General features: G+C 40.2%; 1 long non-coding RNA gene across 1 annotated transcript in view; it reads right to left on the bottom strand.

The window, feature by feature from the left end:
• Positions 1 to 364: 364 nt before the first annotated feature.
• Positions 365 to 20,922, bottom strand: part of LOC309634534 — a 61,778-nt gene continuing 41,220 nt past the window's right edge. Inside the window, exon 2 of the long non-coding RNA XR_014248189.1 lies at positions 365 to 776. This is a non-coding gene — a long non-coding RNA (uncharacterized lncRNA). The remainder of the gene's footprint in view (positions 777 to 20,922) is intronic.

The raw sequence follows: 20,922 nt of genomic DNA, 5'->3' as shown, positions 1-20,922 counted from the left end.
ACAGTGGTAAAATGTAGTAATATTATAGAATGCAGCCAAATGCCAGGAAATACATAAATTTTATGCTAGAGATTAATGATAACCTCACTCATATTAACTTTTTTTGCCCTGCGCTGATGATATTTCAGATTTGGTAGCATGTTTTGCCATAAAATTTTGTATGGATTCGAGTATACTTTTTCTCTCTTTTATATTTGCTATTAATTAATACCAAAAATGAAACTCCTTTAATATGGAAACATCTGGAGATGTGTCTGTTTCTCCACCACTCATGCCAGGAGACATGTATTAGTCCAAGAAGGGAAAATGCAGGCTGAAAAAAATTGACCATACACTGTTATAACTCCTGCCCACTTTCGATAACTTTAATACGTCTACACAGCACTTTAAATGATTTGAAACTATGCTTGAACTGTATATAATCTTCTGTTTTCCTCTCTCAAGGAAGAGGAAAATCTAATGATATGTTGGGTAAAATTTAGAGGTTATGAGATAAACACAACAGCTTTTCTTTTCTCCTCTTAAACTAAAAGTAGTTTGTGTAGTATCAGTACTGAAAAGGACATGGGGGATTATCAAATTCTAACACTTTGCTTTTCAGATGAGTAAACAATAGTCCAGAAAAGCTAAGTCATAGCACAAGTTATCACAAGGCTACAGCAGAACCAAGAGTGGAGGCACCTCCTGATCCAGGCTCTTCCATCACTTACCCTGGTCTTGCACTGTGTTTGGTGAGAGCAGGACCGGCGAAGTGGACACAGCATACCTGGGAGCTCCTGTAAAAGACCCACTGGAACAAGTCAGGTTTAAATGCGAAGAATTTATGGGCACAAAATCCTTTGTGGGCATATTCCAAAATGTGAAGTGATAGTCTATTTGTTTTAGTATACATACATAGACACACACACACACACACACACAAACACACTCATACTCACATTATGTTTGCAGCCACTTCTTCTTTTGCATTCATATTTATGATTTTACTGTCACTTCCTTATTTGATATTTGAAATTCCAAAAATTAAAAGAGAATATTTTATCCCCTAAAAAAAGGAAACCTTACTTCTTAGGTTAATGATGTGGCATAAATAGAGTATAATAAATACTATAGAATCTGCAAGAGGCCAGTTGGCCAGATTTCATAGGAATAATTCTATTGAAGTTTCACTAATAAAAGCTTTGCACTACTTATCAAGCACTAACATCTACACTAGACTACCCCCATGTCCTACCTGTAAATTGAGGTACATTTTTGACAACTTTACAAGACTTTATTTGAAATATCTAATAGCAACAACCTTTAGAAGAATAACCTATCTCTAGAAAAGCTATGTTAAAAAAGGAAGTAAAACACAATGGAGAACGGGGTACGGTTTGAGGTTGGTTTTATTTCCAAACCTCCCCAAGTCCTCTCATCACTGGCCTGTGGCCCTAGACCTCAAATAACTATTAATTCAAGAACCTGAAAACTCATACATCAGCAACAAACTACAAGTATTTCAGTTTAGTGGATATTCTTTCAGTGAGTCTTCCTCACACATCGAATGCTTTCTCTCCCTTACATCATATGGTTATCCTTTATCATAATTAATCTTCTTACATTAAACCCCTACTGATTAGCCTACTGTGTGGTTTCTATCTCCTGAGACCTGGACTGCCACAGAGACAATAAATGAAAGATGAAGTAACCTGTCAAGAGTAGAGAGGAGATACTTGTCAGAAGCATCCCTACCCCCTGGGAGAAAGGGTGCAGACCATTTAGAGGACAGAACAGGAAGGGAGGAGATCTTCAGGATGCCAGGTGCTAAGTGGATTATACTCGAAGAGTCATAACCAAGGTCACTTACTTCACTGTCAAGCCCCCCACATATGTCTCCATGGCTTACAGTTTACTGCTGTGCAAAGCTCTTAGCTTTCAAGTTAATTCTCAAGATATTTCTGTAGGGTAGTACTACTTTACCCCATTTTACGGATGGGGAAACTGAGAAGTTGCTAACATGCCAAGGCCATGCTGCTTGTGAGAAATGAAGTTTATATCATTTGGATGGGGGAGGAATAGATACCACATAGGTGACTTTTCTAGCTTGATACTCCCAATCGTGAGTGCAACCTTTGACAACTTCCATCTTCCTCTCTTACCAGAATTTAACTCAGGTTGCACCAAGAAGCAACAGGAATACCTGTGCCACCCTCACTGTTTATTCCTGTGTTCATTCCTGTTGAGAGAATAAATATAAATAAGACCAAGGCCCTCCCCTCAAAGTGTTTACGGTCTGGTTGAGAAGGCCTGTAGAAACAGTTTTTGGGCCATTCTTTATAGAAAACATGCAAATTAAAATTTCTGTGGCCTATTACCAGTTTATTCTCAGTCTAGTCAAATTATGTCTAAGAGATTTACTTATCCAAGGAAATTGTGTGACCATTCTTTACCTTGAACTGTGGTCTGAATGTTTGTGTCTCCCCCAAAATTCACATGTTGAAACTTTAATCCCAGTGTGATGGTATTAGGAGGTGGGGCCTTTAGGAGGTACTTAAATCATGAGGGTGTGGCTCTCATGAATGGGATTAGTGCCTTAAAAAAAGAACCCAAGGAGCTCCCAGCCCCTTCCACCATGTGAAATACAATGAGAAGCTCGTGATCCAAAAAAGGCCCTCGGTGAAGACAGCCTAAAGGGGGCTAGTGTGCCTCAGCTAGCCGGGACATAGTCTGGGAAAAAGTCTGGACCTGCCAGACTGGCAAGAGACCTTTGTTTCAGAGTGCATGAGGAGAGGGCATTCCCGCTCTGTGTGCCCACAGAAGGCAGAGCACCACCTAAGTGAGCCCCAGAGACAGGTGCGAGATACGGCTATCAGCTAGGACCCCAGAGACAGGTATGAGCCGCTAAAGCTGCCGCGGCTGCTACCAAGAATCCTGTGTGCAAGTGCAGGTCACTACCCACACCCCCCATGGGAGCCTATGCAGCCCGCCAGTGCCAGGGTCCTGAGATCCAGGGACAACTTCCCCGGGAGAACACACATCTTGCCTCAGGCTGGTGCAATGTCATGCTGATCTCTGCCACCTCAGGCTTGCCCCACGTTCCAGTTATGACTACAGTACCCCTCCCTCCACCCAGGTCTGAGTGAGCAAAAGAGCCCTAATCGGCTGCTACTTTAACCCCTTCCTGTCTGGGCAGGGAACAGATGCCCGAGGGCGACCTACACACAGAGGTGGGATCAAAACCAAAGCTGAACCCCAGGAGCTGTGTGAACAAAGAAGAGAAAAGGAAATCTCTCTGCACACTTCAGGAGCAGCAAATTAAAGCCCCATAATCAACTTGATAAACCCTGCCTCTGAAGAATACCTGAGTAGACAACGAATGTCCCCAAAATTGAGGTGGTGGGCTTTGAGAGCAACTGTAGACTTGGGGTTTGCTTTCTGTGTCTAATTTGTTTCTGGTTTTATGTTTATCTCAGTATAGTATTTAGTGCTTATTATCATTGGAGGATTTGTTTATTGGCTTGGTTGCTCTCTTCCTTTTTCTTTTTATATATATGTATATATATATATTTTTTCCTTTCTCTTATTGTGAGTGTGTATGTGTATGCTTCTTTGTGTGATTTGTCTGTATAGGTTTGCTTTACCATTTGTCCTAGGGTTCTGTCTGATCGTTTTTTTGTTTTTTGTTTTTTTTTCTCCCTTCCTTTTCTTTTGAGCTGTGTGGCTGGCAGGGTCTTGGTGCTCCAGCCAGGTGTCAGGCCTGAGATTCCTGGGTGGGAGGGCCAAGTCCAGGACATTGGACCACCAGAAACCTCCCAGCCCCACATGATATCATTCGGTGAGCACTCTCCCAGAGATCTTAATCTCAACACTAAGACCCAGCTCCACCCAACCACCAGCAAGCTCCAGTGCTGGATGCCGCATGCCAAACTACTAGCAAGACAGGAACACAACCCAGCCAATTAGCAGAGAGGCTGCCTAAAATCATACTAACCTCACAGACACTCCAAAACACACCACCAGATGTGGCCCTGCCCACCAGAAGGACAAGATACAGCCCCACCCACCAGAACACAGGCACCAGTCCCCTCCACCAAGAAGCCTACACAACCCAGTGAACCAACCTCACCCACTGGGGGCAAACACCAAAAATAACGGGAAATGCCAACTTGCAGCCTGCGAAAAGGAGACCCCAAACACAGCAAGTTAAACAAAATGAGAAAACAGAGAAATCTGCAGCAGATGAAGTGGCAAGGTAAGAAACCACAAGACCAAAACAAATGAAGAGGAAATAAGCAGTCTACCTGAAAAAGAATTCAGAGTAATGTTAGTAAAGATGATCCAAAATCTCAGAAATAGAATGTAGAAAATACAAGAAACTTTTAAAAAGACCTAGAAGAACTAAAGAGCAAACAAACAATGACGAACAACACAATGATGAAATTAAAAATATTCTATAAGGAATCAATAGCAGAATAACTGAGACAGAAGAACGGATAAGTGACTTGGAAGATAAAATAGTGGAAATAACTGCCACAGACCAGAATAAGGAAAAAAGAAAGAAAAGGATTGAAGACAGTCTCAGAGACCTCTGGGACAACATTAAATGCACCAACATTCGAATTATAGGGGTCCCAGAATAAGAAGAGAAAAAAAACAGTCTGGGAATATATTGGAAGAGATTATAGTTGAAAACTTCCCTAACATGTGAAAGGAAATAGTCAATCAAGTCCAGGAAATGCAGAGATTCCCATACAGGATAAATCCAAGGAGAAACATGCCAAGATTCATATTAATCAAACTATCAAAAATTAAATTCAAAGAAAAAATATTAAAAGGAGCAAGGGGAAAGCAACAAATAACATAAAAGGAAAACCCCATAAGATTAACAGCTGACCTTTCAGCAGAAACTCTGTAAGCCAGAAGGGAGTGGCAGGACATATTTAAAGTGATGAAAAGGAAAAAGCTACAACCAAGATTACTCTACACAGCAAGGATCTCATTCAGATTCAACAGAGAAATTAAAAACTTTACAGATAGGCAAAAGTTAACAGAATTCAGCACCACCAAACCAGCTTTACAACAAATGCTAAAGGAACTTCTCTAGGCAGGAGACACAAGAGAAGGAAAAGACCTACAATAACAAACCTAAAACAATTAAGAAAATGGTAATAAGAACATATATATCGAAAATTACCTTAAATGTAAATGGATTAAATGCTCCAACCAAAAGACATAGACTGGTTGAATGGATACAAAAACAAGACGTAAATATATGCTGTTTACAAGAGACCCACTTCAGACCTAGGGACTCATACAGACTGAAAGTGAGGGGATGGAAAAATATATTCCATGCAAATGGAAATCAAAAGAAAACTGGAATAGCAATACACATATCAGGCAAAATAGACTTTAAAGTAAAGACTATTATGAGAGACAAAGAAGGACAGTAGATAATGATCAAGGGATCAATCCAAAAAGAAGATAAAACAATTGTAAATATTTATGCACCCAACACAGGAGCACCTCAATACATAAGGCAAATGCTAACAGCCATAAAAGGGGAAATCAGCAGTAACACAGTAGGGGACTTTAACACCCCACTTTCACCAATGGACAGATTATCCAAAATGAAAATAAATAAGGAAACACAAACTTTAAATTACACATTAGACCAGATAGACTTAATTGATATTTATAGGACATTCCATCAAAAAAAAAACAGAATACACTTTCTTCTCAAGTGCTCATGGAATATTCTCCAGGATAGATCATATCTTGGGTCACAAATTAAGCCTTGGTAAATTTAAGAAAATTGAAATCGTATCAAGTATCTTTTCTGACCACAATGCTATGAGACTAGATATCAACTACAGGAAAAAAACTGTAAAATATACAAACACATGGTGGCTAAAAAATATGCTACTGAATAACCAAAAGATCACTGAAGAAATCAAAGAGGAAATTAAAAAATACCTAGAAACAAATGAAAATGAAAACACAATGACCCAAAACCTATGGGGTTCAGCAAAAGCAGTTCTAAGAGGGGTGTTTATAACAATACAATTCTACCTCAAGAAACAAGAAACATCTCAAATAAACAACCTAACCTTACACCTAAAGCAATTAGAGAAAGAACAAAAAAAACCCCAAAAGTTAGCAGAAGGAAAGAAATCATAAAGGTCAGATCAGAAATAAATGAAAAAGAAATGAGGGAAACAATGGCAAAGATCAGTAAAACTAAAAGCTGGTTTTTTGAGAAGATAAACAAAGTTGATAAACCATTAGCCAGACTCATCGAGAAAAAAATGGAGAAGACTCAAATCAACAGAATTAGAAATGAAAAAGGAGAAGTAACAACTGACACTGCAGACATACAAAGGATCATGAGAGATTGCTACAAGCAACTATATGCCAATAAAATGGACAACCTGGAAGAAGTGGACAAATTCTTAGAAAAATACAACCTTCCAAGACTGAACCAGGAAGAAATAGAAAATATGAACAGACCAATTACAAGCACTAAAATTGAAACTGTGATTAAAAATGTTCCAGCAAACAAAAGCCCAGGACCAAATGGCTTCATGGCTTCACAGGTGAATCCTATCAAACATTAGAGAAGAGCTAACACCTATCCTTCTCACACTCTTCCAAAATATAGCAGAGGGAAGAACACTCCTAAACTCATTCTACGAGGTCACCATCACCCTGATACAAAACCAGACAAAGATGTCACAAAAAAAGAAAATTACAGGTCAATATCACTGATGAACATAGATGCAAAAATCCTCAACAAAATACTAGCAAACAGAATCCAACAGCACATTAAAAGGATCATACACCATGATCAAGTGGGGTTTATCCCTGGAATGCAAGGATTCTTCCATATACACAAATCAATCAATGTGATACACCATATTAGCAAACTGAAGGACAAAAATCATATGATAATTTCAATAGATGCAGAAAAAGCTCTCGACAAAATTCAACACCCGTTTATGAAAAAATCCTCCCAAAAGTGGGCATAGATGGAACCCACCTCAACATAATAAAGGCCATATATGAAAAACCCACAGCCAATATCATTATCAATGGTGAAAAACTGAAACCATTTCCTCTAAGATCAGGAACAAGACAAGGTTGCCCATTCTCACTGTTATTATTCAACACAGTTTTGGAAGTTTTACCCACAGCAATCAGAGAAGAAAAAGAAATAAAAGGACTCCAGATCATTAAAGAAGAAGTGAAACTGTCACTGTTTGCAGATGACATGATACTATACATAGAGAATCCTAAAGACACTACCAAAAAACTACTAGAGCTAAACAATGATTTTGGTAAAGTAGCAGGATACAAAATTAAAGGACAGAAATCTCTTGCATTCCTATACACTAATGACGAAAAATCTGAAAGAAAAATTAAGGAAACACTCCCATTTACCATTGCAACAAAAAGCATAAAATACCTAGGAATAAATCTACCTAAGGAGACAAAAGACCTGTATGCAGAAAACTATAAGACACTGATGAAAGAAATTGAAGATGATACAAACAGATGGAGAGATATACCATGTTGTTGGATTGGAAGAATCAACATTGTAAAAATGACTATACTACCCAAAGCAATATACAGATTCAATGCAATCCCTTTCAAGCTACCAATGACATTTTTCACAGAAATAGAACAAAAAGTTTTACAATTTGTATGGAAACACAAAAGACCCCGAATAGCCAAAACAATCTTGAGAAAGAAAAACAGAGCTAGAGGAATAAGGCTCCCTGACTTCAGACTATACCACAAAGCTACAGTAATCAAGACAGTATGGTACTGGCACAGAAACAGAAATATAGATCAATGGAACAGGATAGAAATCCCAGAGATAAACTCACGCACATATGGTGTGTTTTGACAAAAGGAGGCAAGAATATACAATGGAGAAAAGACAGCCTCTTCAATAAGTGGTGCTCAGAAAACTGGACAGCTACATGTAAAAGAATGAAATTAGAACACTTCCTAACACCGTACACAAAAATAAACTCAAAATGGATTAAAGACCTAAATGTAAGGCCAGATACTATAAAACTCTTAGAGGAAAACATAGGAAAAACACTCTATGACATCAATCGCAGCAGGATCCTTTTTGACCCTCCTCCTAGAGAAATAGAAACAAAAATAAACAAATGGGAACTAATGAAACTTAAAATCTTTTGCACAGCAAAGGAAACCATAAACAAGAGGAAAAGACAACCCTCAGAATGGGAGAAAATATTTGCAAACAAAGCAACTGACAAAAGATGAATCTCCAAAATATACTAGCAGCTCATTCAGCTCAATATCAAAAAAAACAAACAACCCAATCCAAAAATGGGCAGAAGACCTAAACAGACATTTCTCCAAAGAAGATATACAGATTGCCAACAAACACATGAAAGGATGCTCAACATCACTAATCATTAGAGAAATGAAAATCAAAACTGCAGTGAGGTATCACCTCACATTGGTCAGAATGGCCATCATTAAGAAATCTACAAACAATAAATGCTGGAGAGGGTTGGAGAAATGGGAACCCTCTTGCACTTTTGGTGGGAATGTAAATGGATACAACCACTATGGAGAACATTTTAGAGGTTCCTTAAAAAACTAAAAATAGAACTACCATATGACCCAGCAATCTGGTCATATACCCTGAGAAAACCATAATTCGTAAAGTATCATGTACCCCAATGTTCATTGCAGCACTATTTACAATAGGCAGGACATGGAAACAACCTAAGTGTCCATCGACAGATGAATGGATAAAGAAGCTGTGGCACATATATACAATTGAATGTTACTTGGCCATAAAAAGAAATGAAATTGAGTTATTTGTAATGAGGCGGTTGGACCTAGAGTCTGTCATACAGAGTGAAGTAAGTCAGAAAGAGAAAAACAAATACCGTATGCTAGCACATATATATGGAATCTAAAAATAAAAAAGGCTCTGAAGAACCTAGTGGCCAGACAGGAATAAAGATGCAGACATAGAGAATGGACTTGAGGACACAGGGAGGGGGAAAGGTAAGCTGGGACAAAGTGAAAGAGTAGCATTGACATATATACACTACCAAACGTAAAATAGATAGCTAGTGGAAGCAGCTGCATAGCACAGGGAGATCAGTTTGGTGCTTTTTGACCACCTAGAGGGGTGAGATAGGGAGGGTTGAAGGGAGACACAAGAGGGAGGGGATACGGGGATATATATATACATATAACTGATACATTTTGTTATACAGCAGAAAGTAACATAACATTGTAAAGCAATTAGACTCTAATAAAGATGTTAAAAAAAAAAAAAAGAAAGCCCTCACCCCACCATGCTGGCACCCTGATCTTGGTCTTCCAGCCTCCTTAATTGTGAGAAATAAATTTCTGTTATTTATAAGCAACCCTGTCCATAGCATTCTGTTACAGCAGCCCGAATGGATTAAGACAACTTGTATTTTCCTGGGCAGTGAAAATAATCAAACATACCCACAGATCCTTAAGCGGTGCCTTTTGTGATCTTTCTGGATAATGTTCTCCAAGTCATTTATACTTACCTCTGTAATAACACAATTCCAGTGCAATTCCATTTCTCAAACTCTGAATGTTTAAATAACTTGCATGTTGGAAGGAAAATAGCCCCCTTGGGTAACGTAATACTATCCCTCTCCTCTGCTTATTCATATGGCAGATTCCTTTTCTGGGCACAGATTTATTGAAATATTATTTCACTGCAAATACCTGTATTGGGCTAGTATATTATTATACACTCAACTATACTCTGTCCTTAAAATTTTTAAACAATGTTAAGTGTATTTAAGTTTATAGGGAAATACCAGATTATAAATAATTCCTCTGGAAACTAGTGTTCAGTTATATTTCAGTGACATATTTCCATGCATGAACAATATTTCTGATTTTAAACAAATATATTTTGACATCTGATTTTTTGAACATTAGATGAGTAGGTAGTAAATCTGTGAATATCAATCTTTATTTCCTAAGGAAATTTTAAAAGTTGTAGAACTTTTATTTCAGAACCAAAGTCATCTGATCTTAATTGATAACTGATCTGCAAAAATCTGTCAAGTTCTCAAGTAACAATGACAAGCAAGGTAAGTACAAGTACACACAGTTAGGTAGTGTAGAATTCAGTGCTGTATCTGGGCAGGATGCTGGGTTCCATAGGGGAGACGAGGAACAGCCGTTCTTGCCCCCATACACACCTCTCAAAATGAAAACCTCACAAAGCTGTTGTGTTTCCCAGACCAGAGCTGACATGGCCAATTCAGATCATGGCCGGTTCCTTGAGAAATGTTCTCATCCACTGTGGTAGATTCTGTTTCTAAAACAATGTAATACATCTTGGAAAATCCCTATTTTATTGCTTTTGATGCTGTTGAAAGTTTCTCTGATGCTCATCCAAATTTTCTTCTGGAAAATAAGAAATAACCTTCAAGTCCCAATGACTACAAGAGACAGTTAATACTAACATTAAAATTATTTCCACCAAATCTCCACTTGGAAACTAGAAGCTAGAGAATCTTACTGTTCTTCTTCCTCTGTCATCTTGGGGATCAGTTCAAAACAATCCCTTGTCAACTCTCATCCTCCCTGTTCCATTTCTTTCCATTTCTAAATTTCTCTGGGCTTTTCCTTCATGTTTCAACTTCTCACCTCTTACTTCCTCCAGGCCTTTGAACTCTGCCCACTGGACACCATTCTATACTTAAACAAACAAAAGAACACCCATCTTTCTAAACTGTCAAACATGATTAGACTTCAGTCACCTGATGGTGTGATCATATTCTTGACCATCTCTTAACCCAGAATTACTGCTTCCCTGAAGTCTTAAACTGCAGGAGTTAATGTCTCAGGTCAGGTGTGTGCTACCCCCTGCTAACAGTCATCTCGCTCCACTTCTGCTGGGATCCCTATTCTTCTCCATCATGAAGATTCACAACATCTTCCTTTCTCTATTTCAACTCAGCCCCTTAGTTCCATTCTGGCTTCACCATGATCCTAATCAATTTAGACCTCAGGGTCAAGCACTTCAACCATATTATCAATATTTTTATTTCTGATATCCTCTTATCATGTGTTACCAACACCTCTCAACATCCCAGCCCTGAATCTTTAAAAAAAAACAAAACCAAAAACCCATCTTTCCTCTCCTATAACAAGGCTGCTTAACAGCGAAAAATCACAGAATGGAACCATTATGAACTCATAGTCTTCAGTCTCTGATGATTTCTTAAAACTGAATGGTCTTCTTTTATATGTTCCTGGTCGCTTACTCCTCTCTCTCCTAAAGCTCTCAGGAGGGAATGTCTCCTACTGGAAACAGAACAGAGGCCAGAGCTGGAGGAAGTGGAAAAATCGCACTCCATTTTTCTCCCCAGTCACTTCAAAAACCAGAGTCTCTCCAGATCCTATAGAAATCGATCTTTATTCTCTTTCTTCTAGTTTCAGTAGAAGATGCAATTTCTTCTACTCATGCACCGATCTTTCCATGTGTTTAAAATAAGTCCCTCAACATTCCTCTGGGGGCTTATTAAAACATTAGATACTATAATAGTTCCTTCCCAGGACCTACAGTCTACCTCTTTTGGCTCTTACCCTATTCCCCACAGTAATAAACAGTCTTATCTCTCCTGTCATAAAATAAAAATCTTCCACTGACTCTCCTCCTCTTCCTCTAGCTATTGTCCTTTTAATCTCTCTCCTCAGCGAAGCTTTGTAAATAAAAGTCAATACTTATTTCTTGCATTTCCCCTTTATCACATTGCAATCTGGTGTCTGGTCTGCCCGCTCTGTGGCAACTGTTGTTATCCAGATTGTAAGTGGCCACATCACTTAATTCAGTGAACATTTTTTTGGTTCTTATATTACTCATTCTGTTTATAGGGCTTGAAATGAATTGCTTCTTATAATTTTTAAGAATCTCTCTTCTCTCTTGTCTTCCTTGGCCTTTCTGGCCTTAATTCCTCTTCCTCCATCTCTAAGTTAATTGTTACTCAAGTTCAGGATTCTCTCCTTGGCTATTTTAGTGGGTTTTCACCACACATTGCCAGGTGAGCATCCGAATCGTCTTCTGAGGTTGCAGGAATTCTGTATTATATGGGTCTTGTTCGTAGGCAGAGACTGCCTTTCACTGTAGAGCCTAAAACTTTCAGAAACTTGTTTTCTAGCCTTCTTCACAACTAGCATGTGCCCCGCTAGCCTTTGATTCAGAGCCAGTGACTGAAAGAAGCGGGAGTGGTGAGGACCATTCTGCTGATGCTAATGGAGCCATAAAAACTTCTTCAGAAGGCAGTGTTGGCAGGGATGAAAGTAGCAGTTCCAGTGCTAAGAGGATTGTCAAGATAAGCCTTAGGGTCCAGTCCTCGGGGCTAGTGGCAGCAGATTCTAAACAGCAGTCAAGAAAACCATGTTCTTTTCCTCACGGAATGGAAACAGTAAAAAACTAAACAAATAAATATACAGTATAACTTCATGTAGTGAGAAATGCCAAGAAAATATAAAACAGAGCACCGTGAGAGGGGATGGCAAGTGTGGACATGGGAATGTTTTAACTACGTGATCAGAAATCACCAAGCTGGGGTATCACGTTGTGGCAGATTGCTAAAGGAGCAAAGCAGAAGCCATGAAAATATCTTGGACAGGACCTTCCAGGCAGGGGGAAGGGCCAATGCTAAAACCCTAATGCAGGGACAGGCTTGGCAACTTCCAAACAAGGTTGATGCTGCAGGTTGGAGAAACTCACTGTGACAAATGTGATGAGAGATGAAATCGGAGCATAGACAAGGGCCAGGACTCAGAGGAGTTTGGATTTAATTTTATGTGTGATAGATGTATTTTGAGTGTTTTCAGCTGTGATGAAACATGGCTTGGTTTAATTTTTGGAAAGATGACAGTGTGTCCTGCATGGAGAAGAGATTTTTTAGAAAATCTGAACTGGAAGCAAAGAGAGAAATGACCGAGTTGAGAGTCTTGGTCACGTGCAGGAAAGTTACAGTAATGAGGATGACTGAACATGAGCAGATCCAGGAAATATTCTGAAGGAAGAGCTGATAACACTGGATTGACAGCAAATGAGGTATGACTTCTAGGATTTAGGCCTCGGCAATTAGACAGATGTTAGTGACATTTCCGAGATGGAGGAAAGGATGGTACAATGAAGAATTCTTCTGTGGACAGGTTAACTTGGATAGGCCTACAAGACTCAGAGAGGAGAGCCTTGGGTTGGAGAACTTGATACGTAGATTTTGAGCTGGAAATGTAAACTTGACAGTTATCCCAGGTAGTAAATGTGTATACAGAATAGAGAAATGCCAAGGAACTTAACATTTAGAGGCCAGGAAAAGGATGATCCAGTGAAGAAGATCGAGAATAGAGAAAAGAAAAGAAAAACCATGATTGTGGCGCTCTGGAACCGTGTCTGTGGATAAAGTGTTTCAAGGAACAGTGAATAGTGAAGAAATGGTACAAATTGCTGGCTGGGAGTGGAAGGTTGCAGGGTATTGGTGCCTTTGACATGAGCAGTTTATGGAGTGGGACAGCTGGAAGCTTGAGAGGTAGGTAAAGAGGGCTGAGGAAGGGGAAGCAGGCATTAGAGGAAACCCTACTAACGAGTTGTGCTGTGAAGAAGAAGAGGTATACGAGTTAAAGCACATTATGAGACCAAAAAAGGTCTGCGTATTGATACATTTGTTTTTTTAAGAAGGACATGTTTGTTTGCTAAATGAGATCTAGTAGAGAGGGACAAAATAATGATGCAAAAGGGAGAAGGGAGAATTGCAGGAATACAGGGCGAGGGAAAGCAAGAAGGGACGGGATCCAGAGCGAAAATAAGATAGTTTGAAATGCACCTGAGTAGTTCATCCATTTTAACAAGAAGGAAAGCAGAGCACGTTGGCACCAAGGGAGACGGACTATTTTCCTGTGGCTCATAATTTCTAAGTAAAATTAGATGAGATGTCATGAGCTAACGGTGAAGTGGAAGCAGGAGCGGTGGAATTTTGAGGGGGAAAGAGAAGATGTAAAACAGATGTGTCAGAGAGTAGGAGTGTAATTTATATAAATTTATAGAATTGCCAGGCAATAAGAAGGACCCACTTGGGAATCACGGTGATAAATTTAAAGAGGAACTAGGTAACATGCTGTGAGTTGTCACCCCCTTCCAGAGTAGGAACTGTGTTTGATTTTCTCTTTCTCTCCTGAGCCTACCATAGTAAGTACAAAATGAACAATGGCAAATAAATCAGTTCACTGGACAATACTCCAGATTAGAAAATGCTTCTTTCTATGTAAATGTATCTCAGACTGTATAATAAATATGAGTGCATAATCCATTAAAAAGCCTCTTTCACAAGTCATCATTATCCTTGAGAGCATTACCATTCTTTATATTTCCATAATACTTTTCAGTTTGCAAAGTTTTCATTGTGAAATTATATTTTTTGGAACTTTGTCTTTTAAGCCATTTGCATAAGTCACTACTCCATTTTAGGTTATTATATCACAGACATTAAGAACAAGCTTATTTTGGAGTTAGACTCTCACACATTTGAATCCTGGATCAAAGGCTTTTTAGCTGTATGACCTGAGACATATTAGCCAAACTATTTTTGCCTCAGTTCTTTATCAATAAAATCAAACTACTAATACCTATTTTCTATGCAAAGTGCATCAAGTCAGGAGTAAATGCTCAGTAAATGTTAACTACAATTGCAAAGCCCATAGGAAAGGAAAAGTATCAATGTAGGTATCTCAAATTTGGATATGTTATGACAGGATCACTGGTGCCTGAATCGTCATCAACAGCTAGAAAACTGGACAAAATATATGAAACAACTCTTTCAGATATTGGACCACAGATGGGAAAGGATTCAACCCTGAGAAAAGGGAAACCAGTGAGGTGTGCCCTACCATCACCCCAGTTTTCTGCTAGACATGCTTTAAGACAGAGCGTCAGGGAGCGGTTACCAAAGCACAGGCTGGAGCTTTCGCTGACTTGAGGACACAGAGAATGGTGTTCAGGGAGGTTTCAATGGCTGGAATTTGTGGGGCAGAGATCTAGAGAGGAGGATGCAGTGCTAAAGGAAGAACCCGGAGAGCTGCACAATGGCCCCGTGAATCCTTGGCTGAATACTAAGATGTGCACTCGTAGAGTGGAACTCATGAGAACAGCAAGGAACAACTACCATGAGCATAGGCTGAAAGAGATCAGGCAATCATATGGGGATCCGAGATGTCTGAGTTCCCCTCAACCAGGGTGGGAGACCTCCTGGACCACCTCAACATTCTGTGGAGACCCCAGGAGGGTCATGCCTTAGCATCAGACTCAACCAGCTCTAACATAATGGCCAGTCCAGAACTGCCTTATCAGAACACGAAAAGATGCTTGAAAACTTTTAACTTTCAACTTCTGCTTCCTACAATAAAGAGTATCTGGTCCCGGGGCTCCCCTGGTGGCGCAGTGGTTAAGAATCCACCTGCCAATGCAGGGGACACGGGTTCGAGCCCTGGTCCGGGAAGATCCCACGTGCTGCGGAGCAACTAAGTCCATGCGCCACAACTACTGAGCCTGCACCCTAGAGCCCGCGAGCCACAACTACTGAGCCCGCGTGCCTAGAGCCCGTGCTCTGTGAGAAGAGAAGCCACCGTGATGAGAAGCCCACGCACCGCAATGAAGAGTAGCCCCCGCTCGCCACAACTAGAGAAGGCCTGTGTGCAGCAACAAAGACCCGACTCAGCCAAAAATAAATAAAATAAAGTAAATACATTTATAAAAAAAAAAAAAAAAGAGTATCTGGTCCTGGGCTTGTCTCTCCCATTACTGTAGCTTCACACGGGATGAAAAACTGAAATGAGCAGATTCTCTGAACCGACTGCGGACAGCAGGCAGCACCGAACTGAGTCATGAGACGAAGAAGAGAACCGAGGTGGATTCCCACCTGCAGGGAGACAGGAGCTGGGGGACCAAAGCAGCTGGAAGGCACGGTCTGACCGGGTGAAAGGAGGTTGTTGCACTGAGAAAGGGCTCCAGGAGTCTGCAACAAGCATCTTTGCAGATCCAAGACAGATTATTAAATTGAGCACGTCTAGGGCAAAACTCTAAAAACCTGCAGGCAAAGAATGACTGTCAGGAATTTATAAGCTGAGTAAATCCTAGAACTCACCTAGGGTTCAGAGATGTTCGAGGTCCTACCAACCAGAGCAGAGGGTTTTGCTCACAAGACAGAGCATTCAGCAGACCCCCCAAAGTTCAGGATTCAGTCGCAGAGCTAAACATCGCTAGAATAAAACCTACACAAGACTCAATCTAACAAACTTTAAAAATAAGCCTTCAATAAATGAATCAAGCTAACCTACAAGTAACTCAATTGCTTGCCAACTCAAACTGCAGCACAATTTGAAGAAAGACAACAAAAATGCAAACATTCAAAATGGTAACATTCATAATATGTTTAACATTCATAATATGAATTGTAACATTCATAATATCCAGAATCTATAAAAATGTGAACCATAAACAGAAAATATCAGGTGAGAAGAGACCCAGAAATTTCAGAGATAATATAATGAGAGACAAGTACTTTAAAAGAGCAATTATAGCTATATTCAAGTATTTAAAGGAGAGAAATAAATGATATAAAAAGAAACAAGTGGAACTCTTAGGGAGGAAAAATATAATCGCTGAAATGAAAATTTCAGTGAATTGACAATAGAATATTAGAATCTGCAGAGGAAACAAAAATAGTAGATTTGAAAACATAGCAATCAAAGTTATCCAAAATAAAGGACACTGGGAAAAAAGACTGAAATAACCAGATCCTTAGAGACGAGCAGTACAATATCAAGGAACATAATGTGTTCTTTAGAGGAGAGGAGAAAGGAAGGAGCAGAAAAAGTATTTGAAGGAACAATGACTGAAAAATTTCCAATTTGATGAAAACTATAGAACCATAGATGCAAAAAGGCTGACAAATCCAAGCAAGATAAACAAAAATAACACAAGTCACATCATAGTCAAATTGCTCCAAAGGGGCTGAGATTTTCATCTGGGTTTTTTTCTAGAAGTTGTATAATTTTAGCTATTTTTTTTTTTTTAGGTCTGTGATCCATTTCAAGGCAAACATATGGCATGAGGTAAGGGTTAAAGTCCATTTCTTTTTTCCTCATATGAATATCTAATTGCTCCAACAGCATTTGTTTAAAAACAAATAAACAAAACCTTAAAAACCCACTATCTTTCCTTATTGAATTGGCTTAATACATTTCGGCAAAAATTTATTATCCAGAACATGTGTGGGACTATTTCTGTATTTAACAAGCTATTCTGTGAATTGGTATGTGTATCTTTTTTTTTTTTTTTTTTTTTATTGCTGTGTTGGGTCTTCGTTTCTGTGCGAGGGCTTTCTCTAGTTGCGGCAAGCGGGGGCCACTCTTCATCGCTGTGCGTGGGCCTCTCACTATCGCGGCCTCTCTTGTTGCGGAGCACAGGCTCCAGACGCGCAGGCTCAGTAGTTGTGGCTCACGGGCCCAGTTGCTCCGCGGCATGTGGGATCTTCCCAGACCAGGGCTCGAACCCGTGTCCCCTGCATTAGCAGGCAGATTCTCAACCACTGCGCCACCAGGGAAGCCCGGTATGTGTATCTTTATACCAAGACCACACTGTCTTAATGATTATGGCCTTATATTATGTCTTGAAACAAAGTAGTGTAAGCCTAACTCATTTGTTTAGCTAAAAATAATTTTGCATGTGACACAGTCAGCCCCCAAGTGGACATCTTTGTGCACGAGAGCAAGCTGCTTATGAGGGGCTCCCATGGCCTAAAGGAGGGTGAGAAGGTGGGTTTGACTTTTACAAAGTCTCCCAGGGCAGGAAAGCCTAATAGGGTGTTTGGTACAGTTTGGTGTTTGGTGAGAGGTACCAAAAGGAACACGCAGATCCACACATCAAAAAGCAGACAGGAGCCCTGGCTGCGGCGCTCTAGTTCATCATGCAGAGGAACGCAAGCTCCATCCCAGCCCGAGAAGTGTCACTTCTGCCAGGGCATCTTCCCGCAGTGGCCCCATGTCCCCTGAAGGTCCAGAAGGCCCCTGGCTATTGGAAGGGTCAGCATACTTCAGGGAGGAAGAAGAGGTCCACAGTCATGTCGTGATCCCAGAGGCCGAGAATTAGGCCAGCATAGGTGGGGTTATTTTTTGTGGTCAGAGAGTTTTAAGACTCAGGCATCATCTATCATCAAAGAAAGAAGAAAGTGGGATAGGCCCGGTCAGGGAAGTGGGCACAGCAGACACCTCAAGCAGAGGTTCCCACAGCATCACGCCCTCTTCTCTCTCGATGGAGAAGCATGAGCAAAGATGATCGACCACCCCTTGTCCAAACCACACGAGCGCTTCCACAGAGAATCCCCGCAGAGCTGCACCTGCTCTGTCTGAGTGTACAGCCTCTGAATCACCGGTGTTGTGGCTTTCAGGATGCGAAAGTGGCCTGAATAGGAACATTGCTTTCATTTTCAAGAGGGTTATATAATATTTCTTGATGGAAGAAATGTTCACATATTGACGTATGGGGAAGTCATCTTGGCTTCTACCTGACTTGGCTTGAACTTTGTACTAACTAGAACAGCCTATAATGGCCTGTCAAACATGCATTGTACATCTACTTTAACCATTAAAGAAAAGAATGCATTCAAGAATCAAAATGTGGTTTGACTGTGGTTCAGACAATCAAAATGGAGCTGGGTGGCCTTTGTGGATGTGGTTTCAGACATGTCCCTGCATCACTGAGGACCTGAATTTTTGGAACTCAGATTCCAGGACGCCACCAGCCGTTTTCAAAATAATATCTACTGGCAGCTGCCAGCTGCAACCCTAAGGTCTCAAAATCTCTCCTTGTAACTACGCAATCATTCAGACCCCAACCAATACTTTCTTAAAGAACACCCTTACTTCTTGCTACCTCCAATCCTAATTCTTGACAAAATCTTTTATAGCTTTATGGTCTTTGCCCATATAAACCTCCCCCATTTTGTAGTCCAGTGAAACACAATTCAAGTGCTTCTCAAATCTGTGCCGCTGGGCTGTAGTCCTCAGCTGGCTTGAATGAAACTCTTTTCTATTCCTATTATAGATGGTTTATTATTTGTGTCACCATTCCCATGCAAGAGTGAAAAATAAAGCCTGATGCAAGACTGACGGACTCATACCAGGAGCTGTGGGAGGGAACCTCTCAGAGGTAGGACATGGCTTTTTCCATCTTGTCTTCTTCCAAGCCATGGGGTGTGATGCAGATAAGGGGGGCGCTAGGGGAGCAGTTAGCCATGCGTAGGTGGCCTTGTTTGTGAAAATATAATGTATTGGTCTTTCTCTAGGTTCTATTAACGATTTTTATTGATTACAGACTTATTTCTGTATTGAAAGAAAAATAACCAGAGCCTCTTTGACAAAAGATTTTGCACCAGCCTTCAGGATCTGAAACATAAGATTGGAGGCTCCTCTTCTCAAAGTGGAGCCAATGGGCTTCCCTGGTGGCGCAGTGGTTGAGAATCTGCCTGCCAATGCAGGGGGCACGGGTTCGAGCCCTGGTCTGGGAGGATCCCACATGCCGCGGAGTAACTAGGCCCGTGAGCCACAACTACTGAGCCTGCGCGTCTGGAGCCTGTGCTCCGCAACAAGAGAGGCCGCGACAGAGAGAGGCCCGCGCACCGCGATGAAGAGTGGCCCCCGCTAGCTGCAACTGGAGAAAGCCCTCGCACAGAAACGAAGACCCAACACAGCCATAAATAAATAACTAAATAAATAAATAAATAAACCCAAAGTTTAAAAAAAAAAAAAGTGGAGCTGGTGAAACATCTCGTTTTGGTCCCCCTTCTATCCTATTTTGATTTGAACCATATCTTCTGTTCTATAGTCCTTTCCTTCTCTGCCCCTCCACAAAATATCCTACACACAGTCACATTTTATTCTGGGGATGATGCCACCACTCCTAAAATATCTGTGCAGAAATCTGAAGAAAGTAGAAACACTCCATACTTCATCCTCAACTCTCTTGGTTAAGACCATTCCCTGCTGTCATTCATGCCAAACCCCTGTATTACTGGTTTGGATGGCAAAATTCCAGCCCAGTTCTAGAGGAAATAGAAATAGTGGATGGCCTTCTACATGGAAAGTGAGGATGAAAGTGTACTCAGATTACTCAGTAACTTCTGTGTAACTGCAAGGCACCTGGTTCAAGTAGCTACGTGATTTTCCAGTTGGAAGCAGATGAATGGAACTCCATGTTTACTGCTAGAAATCAAACTGTGTGTGAAATCTCAAATTAGTGGCAGGAAAGAGGGGGGGAAACATTTACTTATTTCTGTTTCTTTTTAACTAAATAATTTTTGATGGCTTTCCCATCTTATAAGCCCTTCAATGCTTTATATCTCCATACTTTTCATGATCCCGTTAGCTTACCTAACACTAGCCATTAGAGCTGGATTTTAAAAAATCCTCTCTTTAGCACTCCATGTCATCTACAACAGCTTTCTTCCCTTGATTCAACTACTTTCCATCCATTTTGAGATTACCAATATAAAAGAACCACCTGTTCTTTGCAACTTCATAATTACCTTTTCTTTTCCCTACTTGGAACCCTATTAATTTGTATTGCCCTTGGGTTAGATATTGAATTTAAAAGCTACATAAAATAAAGTGTCATTTTAATGTGACATCTTCTGTTCTTGATTTCTGTGTGACTTATGTAAACTAGTGTCAAAGCTTTATTGTCAGAAGTCAGAAAAGCTACACATTTCCTCCTATGAAATACATTGTTCTCTACCTATTCAAGTATGTAGAAGGTATTTTTGTTTGTTCTCTTGTTTACAAAATAAAACCAACCCTGATAGAAGTAGTCACTATTAGGAAAGA

Source organism: Balaenoptera borealis (genome assembly GCF_965194805.1).
Source record: "Balaenoptera borealis genome assembly, chromosome: 9".
In the NCBI taxonomy this organism is placed as follows: Eukaryota; Metazoa; Chordata; class Mammalia; order Artiodactyla; family Balaenopteridae; genus Balaenoptera; species Balaenoptera borealis.
Note: the sequence above shows the minus strand (reverse complement) of the source record. Positions and strands in the feature narration are given on the sequence as shown.